Below are 10394 nucleotides of genomic sequence, written 5' to 3'. Positions count from 1 at the left end.
AGACGATTGATTTTTCTAATTTTTTTTTTTAATTTTAATTTTCTTTTTAATAATTAAATTATGCAAAGACTGTTCAATTTGGGTTTTTTTTTTATAGTTCAATTCAAGGTTATATACAAGAAACTAACGAGTATATGACCCGAAAATCCGTAATGATCGAGAACCGATCTGGACCAACCCGTCTGATAGAGTAATGAGTTTGATGTTATTTCTCCGTTGAGGTTCAAACCAAGTTTTGACAAGTGAAAAACCCGAGAGTCGAGCTGAACCCGACAAACCTAAAAGGGATAATGAACCGGGTCACGGGTTCAATATTATTGTTTTGTCGGATCACGGGTTGAGGCGGGTTTTGACTCGTGCTCATACCTACATAAAAACTATGAAACTACATTTTTGGAGGCTCAATAGTTTATTTTTCTCTTCTTTTTATATGGCATCTTACATTTTGAAGGTTGACTTTGGCGACTTCCAATTTTTGCGCATTGTTTCTGGTGTTGCTACCGCTTTGTTGGGTTCAGGAGGTTTGTCTATGTTTATACTTTGAGCATTTTAGTTCACACATTATTTATCATTCACACCAAATATCAAATATCCATCCTGACGATGATTACTAAAATAATTGTCTTTCTCCCGATTATAACCTTTGTAACCGGCTGCAAAACCTCAACACCACCCTCCACTACACCCGCTACTCCCATTAACACTACATACACCTCCCTCAAGCATTACTCCTCCCATCGGAGGAATCTTTCCTCCGACCCCACTCACTCTTCTAACAGGCGGCATCACCCCTCCTCCGACTACCATCACTTCTCCTCCGACCCCACTCACTCCTCCAACAGACGGCATCACTCCTCATCCGACTACCATCACTCCTCCTCCGACCCTACTCACTCCATATATATACATATATATATATGGAAAATGGAATATAAGGTTGTCTGACACCTAAGCTTAGGTGTGGAACCCCTCATATACTGATTTTATTATTTATTGTTTAATGAATAAATGTCTAGGTCGCCATGATTTTTATGGTTTAAAAAATTAATATGTGAGTGTCCGGCATCTAAACTTAGGTACCTAACAGCCTTATATTATCATCCTCACATATATATAAGTCGAAACAAATTGAAAAAAAAAGCTTAAGAAAAACAATAATAAAAAAGAAAGAAAGTAAAAAAAAAGTCCCCTATTCCTAGTTATGAATCAAAAAATCTGAAAATTTGTTTAAATGTATGTTCTAATTTAAATAACTAGATGTTAAAGTTAAGACTCTAGAACAAATTCTTATCTCAACCAATAAATTATAAAAATATAAACTAAATTTTTAATTTTATATAAACTAATTTAATAATAGATTGTAATACTTTTAAGACTGGTAATTATTATTATTTTTATTGATAATTATACTATATGTTAATACACTTGAAACATGAACATAACTACATAAATAGTAACCGCCTACGTGGCGAGTTACTATTCGTCCACCACACATCCTGACTACTAATCGGATTTTGCCACATCATATTCCGTTTGGGTTTTCAAACACGGGTTGCTTATTGGTTTTTTGCAAACTTTTTTCCTTTTGGGTTTTCAACAATATATTGCAACTTTTTCATCGTCATATCCCGTACCATTATGTACCACGTACTATTATGTGCAACTACATAGTTTTTCTCAAACCTTTCTTCTTTGTCGTTTTAACTAATATATTGAAAATTGTTATTCAAAAATTTTTTTCTTTCATTTTTGATTTTTGGATTATTGTGCCTAAAAATATATATGTATATATATATATATATTTGTTGCTACAAACTTTTAAAAACGTTTGTAGTTTTGACTTTGGGCAATATATATTTCATATGTCAAAGTTTTTAGTTATATATATAGTGCAAATCATCAATAACAAAAGTTAATCACAATAAGTGAAACTTCTCAATGTGGAGAAATAACCTAATGTGGTTTTACCTCTAATAATATATATTTGAAACAAATCTATCGATCACATAATGAAGACAGTTGAAAGTTCTACGCGATTACACTAGAATAATGCAACTGCTTCAACGAACAGTTGAATCCCCGCAACACGGGGTATATTTTACTAGTATAATATTAAGAGGAATTAAAGGATGAATAGTAACTTTTCATGACAAGGTAAAACAAGAAGCTACTTAGTAAAGTTAACATAAGGTCCTTGGTTCGAACCAGGGGAGAGTCACTTTCAAACATATATAATAAAATGAAATCAAAAATTTAAAACACAATCAAAATATATATATATATATATATATATTATATATAATACTTATCTAAATTATAACCATAATCGTTTTTGAGCTAATTTTACTTTTCATTATTTATATTTTTTGTACGAAAAGATCATTAGAATATTTATATTAGATAATTACTAAAATTTGAAAACATTCATATATTAAAGAATGAACTTGTTTTAGTATATTTATACAAAAATAATATTGATATTAACAAGAATGCCTCTAGGAGCAAAAGTTTTCCCTTATATTTTTTGTGCATTTACCAGATTACTAGATTTTTTTCCCCAGAGGGGGGTGGGGGGGCTCCTTCTATTAGGTAAGGAAACTCTATAGCATGGACGGTGGACCAATTAAAACAACAAAATATAAACATGTTTTTTGGTGTATATATTACATTTATGTCAATATTATTCTATTAGATAGTTTCTAGCTAGCGTTTTTGGAGATATAAATACTTATATATTCATGTTACCCTTTTTAAGATAATATATATTTTTAATATATACATTTATGTCTTCGTGTTTATTATTAAAAGAAGATCAAGTCAATTATGTGTATATTAGTCTATTATGGTTCCTAGCTAGCGTTTTTGGAGATATAAATACTTATATATACATGTTACCCTTTTAAGAAAATATGATATTTTTTATATATCATTTATGTCTTTGCTTTTATTATTAAAAAAAATCAAGTCATTTCGCTCCATTGAATGTGGATGCAGCTGTCAAACCACAAAATTATATATATATATATATATATATGGCTACCATAGTTAAAGAAAAAAAATAGATTTTAAGTTTGATCTTGACCATCGAAAATAAAAGAAGAAAAACAATCTTAGCCATTCAAATACAAGTCAAATAAATTCAAACTAAATTTATATGTACATGGTAAGTGGTGAATTATACCAAAAATTTGAAACTTTTAACAATACAAAAAGGAAAAAGAAAAAAACGCCCGTTAATACATGGTAAACCTTTAATTAGAAAATGTCAACACAATTTGAAGTCTTTCCAAAATCGAATTAATACGTACCTAACACACTTCGATTTCAAAGAATTTTTATAGTCTATTTCATTATAAAAGCCACAAACACATTCATGTTTCACCATTCATGCTTCTCATTTTATAATATCATCATTTACAAACAAGAAGATGAAAAGGGCAAAAGGTATTGTATGTTTATATTCATGTCTCAACATATTTTCTAAATCTAATTTTGTTTCTTTGTATAAATGTTATTGTTCACATGATCTATATATCATCGAATTTACATTATTTTTTTAATGCTTTTTAGGATTTTGAAGCTATCAATCAATCAAATACTTGCAATTGATTTAATTGCGGATATCGCATCTGATAATTGTCCAAAGCATTAATGTATAGCCGGATTGATCTATATATAATTATACATTCGATTGCAATTGATCTATATATAATCAGCTACACATTATCCTTTTATTATGGATATTGGTGCTTTGTTTAATTTTTATATCATGATGTAACAGGATGGTCGTGGTAAGCATAAACTAATAGTCGAGTAATTTGTTTATCTGATTGTTTTTCAATAAGGGGCTTTTATTGAGAGGGTTGTTGGTGGTTCGGAACATCTTGCTACGGATGAGCAGGATTATGGCCGAAGAATGAGAGTTTTTGTATTTGTGTATGGCCGAAGAATGAGAGTTTTTGTATTTGTGTATGTGCTAGAGATATCTGCTTTTTTTTGTTACTAAAAAATTGTTAGGAAATATAGATAGAAATCTAAAATTAAAATTGTATGTTGTTGTCGATTTTTAAATAGTCTGTCGATTTCCATAATGATTATGGACCTTATTTTTTTTTAAGAGAATTGAGTTAAAACTTATGTTAAGAATCTCTCTATCTATCTATATCAATAAGCAAACTACCACCACACCCTCTTTTAACACATCTACCTTTAAAATGTCTTTTATGCCCTCCTAATTTACACTACCCTATTTTTTCTCTCCATCACGCTCATTAGACACACATACGTTCATCCGATTTCCGATTTTCTCTCCCTCCCCCCTTCTCTGATTTTCTCCCCCTATAAACACCATCCACCACCGCCCCAAATACCACCATCCACCGCCGCAATCCACCTTCTATGTACGCTATCCCCCCATAAACACCATCCACCACCGCCCCAAAAACCACCCTCCACCACCGCAGGCTTATTTTTTTTTTCTTTTTCATCGCCGCCGCCCCACAAATCACCGACGTTTTTTTCTTATTCCCCGCTGCATCGCGCGAGTACAACGCTAGTTGAATGTGGATGAAGCGGCCAACCCCCCTTACATATATAATCATGGTTTTTCATGGTTGCTATTAGTGGTGGACTGTTACTATAATATTCACTTTGAATCCGTCACTCGTTGCTACTACAGGTAAGATGTTACTATTAGAGGTAGACCAGAAAAGCCATTCAAATTTGTGAGATAAATTGCAAATCGTGATTGCTGGCAGGTTTTCTTTTTTTAGTATGCATACACTATAATAATTATTTTATTTTTTGTGAAGAAATGCTTTTTGAAGACAGTAGTTTTACTTTACATTTTTTTTCCAGTGGTGGTTTACAAGTCTCGATCTTATGTAACATTTAAACTTGGTTATGTTCAAATGTTTTTACTCCTATTATTAAAAGGTATTTGAAGAAGTATAAATCTTTAATGACTTCTTGGCGTTATTGTAACTTTAGATTAAGATAATAAATTAAAATAAGTTAAATGCATAAAAAATATCATATTTCTTAAAAAGGGTAACATGTATATATAGATTTACAAGAAAAATGTCACTAATAACCTTATTTAGTACCATTAAAAACGTTATCACTAAATTTGGTCACTAAACAAAATTAGTGCCCAAAAATGACAATTTTTGGTCTTCAAACAAATTAGTGATGGACTTTTAGTGACGAAAATTGATCACTCAAACTTTTGGTCACTAATCTATCATAATGACCAAAATTGGTCACTAAACAAATTAGTAACGAAATTTTGGTCATTTTAGTTTTTAATTTTGTTTTTAGTGAAATTTTTAATGGCAGACTCTCAGCTTCTTCGTTGTTTTTATTTTATTTGAGACTTTTTGGCTTTTAACTTTTTTTTTTGTAAATGGAAAATTTTAACTTTTAATTGTCCTTTTTTGGTTTTTACCTTTAATGTGTTTTGTTTATTTTTTTGGTGTTTAACTTCTTTTTGGCCATTTTGCTTCCTCTACTTCTCTTTACAATAATCAAACAAATCAAACTTTTATCACACCCTATTAATCTTTCTCCCATACCCATATATATCTTTACAACCGAATATTTATAAAGTAAAGTGAAGAAAAATAAAGAGATATATAATTTCGAGGTAGAAATGAAAAGTTTCCGATGGTGTGAATATGCACCATTCTTTTCATTTTTAAATATATATATAGAATAAAACTACAAGAGTAATAATACCTCATGTTATTTTTATTATTTCATCATCTTTTTAAAGTGAGTAAATGATATATTTAGCTATTCAATCTTTTATTATGACAAGTGACACAATATATGTTTGTTAGTGCATTCGAGTTTTTTACGTACATTAATTATAGTTTTTAAATATTTTTTGTTATTCATTTATTAAAACATCGACTTTTTTTTTAGTTTTATTTGAAAATAAAAATGTAGTGTTTTTATCACAATTTTGTCTTTTCAAATTGGTTCAAACTTGGTAAGGAACGTTTGGGTCTATATTGTTTTTTTTTCCGTCCGTTCTTTTTCTTTTGTTTTCTTTCCTTTTCCTTTTAGTAAGAACTAAAAATCTTTATTTTTTTTCATTAGGAAAAACAAATAAAAGTAACTATTAATCTATTTTTCCTATCATTAACTTAAACTCAAGAATTAGTTCTTATTTATTTTTTAATTTATTTTTACTTAAACTCAAGAGTATCAATTATGCTATAATTTTTTTTAAAATTAAGTTAGGAATGAAGTGAAAGATGCAAACTGTTACGGTTTAGGAGTTGCTAGAGGGGGCGTTCTTCTGCACGACTAGTCGTGTATAAAGTTTGTACAAATTTTGCACATTCATAGAAAGATTTTAAAATGAATTCCAATGCTTATGAAAAAGGTAAATGACTTGAAACAAACTAAAACATATTTTACTGTTTTCTTGATGAAGGTATTGTAATAACCATGCTTAAATTTCTCCCTCTCTATATACACACATATAATCGTAATTTGACATTCAAGAGATCTTATGGGCTTAACAACATGTTATAGGGTGGTTATGTTAATGCTTTCTAATTTTTGGTTTTGATAATTTGAAAGAAAAAAAATACACTTAGAACATATGCTAGTAATATGGGACTTCTATGGAAGTGTTCCATGAATTTGGTGTAATATATATAAAAGGCTAACTGCACTAAGAAGCTCACGCTTAAAGAACTTAATTATCCATCTATGGTAATGCAGGTTGATACTAAATCTGCATTTGAGGTTTTTTTATGAGAATTGCAACAACACGGGTCTAGTCGATTCAATCTTGCATCTATAAAGAGATCAGGTTGAAGATTACAGTCAAGTCAAAATAGTCTACAGTTCACTGTAATAGACCTGGAGATATACTTCATGGTGAGTTTTAGGAATCGCCTGTGTGGCGTTACTATTCGGCCACGTAACATCCTGTAAAATTTTACCAAATCGTATCCCGTCCGATCTTTTTTTACGGTTATTTATTGTTTTTTTCCACAATTTTTTTCCTTTTGGGTTCTCAAACAATATATTGCAACTTTCTAATGCCTATATCCGTACCATTACCATTATTTGGATTTTGTCACATCGCATTCTGTTTGAGCTTTTTATTACGGGTTACTTATTGATTTTTTTTCCACACCTTTTTTTTCCGTTTGGGTTTTCCAAACAGTATAGTATTGCAACTTTTTAATGTCATGTTTTCGTAATGTTATGTACCTTATTCGGTTTTTGCACGCTTTTTTTTATAGGTAGTTTCAACTAATATATGAAAACTTTCATTCGACCTTTTTCTTTGTGCATATTAAATATATGTATTCCACTTTTAGATGCGTTTGTGGTATTTTTTTTTTAGAACGGCATAATTTTATTAATATATACAACTACAGACACTAGCTGTAAAAATACAATTACAAAGAAATCTAGATATCACTAAAAGCAAACTAATCTAGACCCTACTCGATACATAAACTGCAAAACAGCCTAAGAAACAGGCCAAGACATAAAGCTACGAACATACAACTTGAAGCATTAATCAGTATGCAACAGCTTGACTAGCCACTCATCCCAAACATAATGCGTTTGTGGTATTGCTTTAAATAATATCTATTTCTATATGTCAAAAGTTTAAGAAGCTAACATATATAACGACATACCATAAGTAACAAATTTAATCACAATAATTAAACTTCACAATGCTCAACGGAAGTTATGTGGCTTTAACATTATACATTTGAAAAAAGCTTATTCGTGACAGATGATTTTTAATTTTAGACGGTTGAAAGTTATCACAAGTACATAAACAATACAACTATTTTAAAGCGAAAATTAAGTCTCATAACGTGGGACTCGGAATCTACTAGTTTAATAAATTTTAAAGATTTCTTATTTGAACTCCTACTCCAAGTATTACAAATCAATTAAAAGGGGTATGGTTGGATGGTAAACACCCCTGTCTCTGGAGATAGAGATCGTGGTTCGATCCTTATCCCATGCAAAGATTGGAGTGCCTTTTTTACCATTTAGGTAGAAACTGGACGGAGTAGTTCCTAGTTTTAGGACCATAGACTAATATATTACTCGTACCTTTTTGCTGAGGTAAAACTAAAATGGAACACACTTTCTAATTCCATTTCACAGTGTGAGTGAAAATCAGAACAAGGATACATACGCTCAGCTCCTTAAACCCTCATTCTCCTTCCTTCTTTCTTCAATTTATTAGGTAATCCAATCCCTCATTTCTTTCATCTTTACATTTTTAACAGTTAAGATTTCATTTCATATATATATTAATATTAAAAATTTAACAAAACCCCTAACACAAATCCCTTTTAATAATTCCATTCTTTCTGTTTTGCATGTATAGTTCTTTTGTGTACAGAAAATAATAAGAATGCCGATAAAGGAGAAAATCTGCTTTAAAAATCTCCAGGTATCTCTAATTCATTTTTTAAATTTTTATCTTATTTTCTAGGCCTAAAATAACAATTATTTAATTTGTGAATTATTTATTACAGGGAAGATAAGGATCAAGGAGAGTTCAGTTTGATTCTGAAGGTATATATTTCATTTAATTAATACAAATATAATAAAGTTAGTGGCTTTTATGTATATGATTTTTACATTTGGAAAATGTTTATGGATTTTGTAGATATGTTTGATGAAAAGTTCGAAACGAATGGAAACGGAACAATGATTCCGCTTTCGCTAAAGGTATGACTTATATAAGCAGCAGTTTAGTGCCATTTTGTAATTTTTTATTTACTTTGTCGTTTGCGTTTACGGATATGTCGTCTAGGTGATAGGGCAAAGGGGGGAAGGGAGAAAAGGGAGGTGTCAGTTCAAGAAAGAGCCTCCTGCGCTTGTGCTCAAGGTTGAAGAGGGTTAGTGTGTTTCTTGCTTCTTTTCGAGATTTCGTTAATGGCTTACACTAAATGAAGCTGCTTTATATTACTATTACTGTTCTAGTGCGCTTAACGTTAATTTGGTAATGTTTGTGTGCATCCCTGAAATAGTTGACCGAGGTTTGTGTGTTGCTAAGCTATATTGTTTGTTAATTTCTGATATTTATTTAAGCAGAGATTCCTGAAAATGCCGAGTGTTTGATGGACTGCGAAGCTGCACAATCTTGCAAGGAATTCAAGACCATATGGTGCTACTGTCCAGGATCCAACAATCAAATCCCTAGGTGGGAATTAAATTTAGATCATGTTTATCATTGTAAGTGGCATATTGTGTGGTCGGACGGTTTGGGTATCAGGTCAGGTGGGGCTGACCCAAAACTCTTTTCGTCGAAGCTTTTCTACATTTTTATGATAATTTAGTGTGCAATAGGATTGCAAAAGTGATTATATTCTTATAATATCTAGATTTGTATGTCAAATGATTATACAAGGCTTTATGCAAAAAAACACTTTGGTGACTTTTGATCCATTTGACCTTCCAGATATGACATATCACCCAAGTTTTCTCATATATAAGTTTATGTATCTTCAGTAGGAAACATACAGCTTGCAAGCATTGAAGCATGAACGATGCATAATACTTTCTTAACACAATCTCCTTTTCAGTTCCTTTGACAGGCATTGCAGTATGCCACCAGGACCAATCCTTACACTGATCCTCATTCGTTAGACAGATATTGGAGTATCCTTTCTATTTTATGAGCATTAAGATGCTTTACTTTTCATTTGCTTCCTGTTCTTTTCATTCCATTTTATTTATATGCCGTGAATTTTTATTGCACTTAAATAATTGTTGGTGATCCTTTAACTCAAACTAGATCTCTCAAGAACCTAGGTTTCTGATGGCGAGGTATCAATTTGAACCTCCAAAACTCTGCATTTAGATATAATTTGTATCCTAAAGACAAATTCTATTGATTTCAGATGTGTGTCATTGCAAATACTGCGATTGAAACTTCTGGTGAAGCTTTTGGTCTCTTGCCATCATTGAAGGTATGATACTTTACCCCATTGATCCTAAGGAACTTTAGATATATCAAAAGCATGAGATAAGTTGTAACCGACACCTTTGCTAGATATATTTATAAACAAAGAAGAATAGAATGCAATATTGGATTTCTTATCAGAAGCCAAAGAGCTGTGGCTAAAGGAAACCGTCAATAATATAGATTGATTGTATGTACGGCATTGGGAGTTACTTTACTTTACTTTTTTTTTTACCATTAAAGGCTGCAGTTTAATGTTTTTGTGGTATTCCAGGCTAAGAAAAGCAAGGTAAAGGAACCCTTGAAAAGTGCGTTGACTGAACTGAAGAAGGTTAAACATGCTACAGAGAGCACCAGAGCCCATAGTGCTTGATTGATTGAAGGAATATGTATTTCACTGGTAATCTCGTATTTTGTTGACTCTGATGTG

General features: G+C 31.1%; 1 long non-coding RNA gene across 1 annotated transcript; it reads left to right on the top strand.

Annotated features, from left to right (window-relative positions):
- The first annotated feature begins 9812 nt into the window (after window positions 1-9812).
- On the top strand, window positions 9813-10345 carry LOC122580863. The gene is made up of 3 exons (XR_006320900.1): window positions 9813-9828; window positions 9903-9971; window positions 10239-10345. It is a non-coding gene; the product is annotated as an uncharacterized LOC122580863 (long non-coding RNA).
- The last annotated feature ends 49 nt before the right edge of the window (window positions 10346-10394 follow it).

This window comes from Erigeron canadensis, chromosome 9 (assembly GCF_010389155.1).
Source record: "Erigeron canadensis isolate Cc75 chromosome 9, C_canadensis_v1, whole genome shotgun sequence".
NCBI classification, from domain to species: domain Eukaryota; kingdom Viridiplantae; phylum Streptophyta; class Magnoliopsida; order Asterales; family Asteraceae; genus Erigeron; species Erigeron canadensis.
This window is presented reverse-complemented; position numbering and strand designations above follow the sequence as displayed.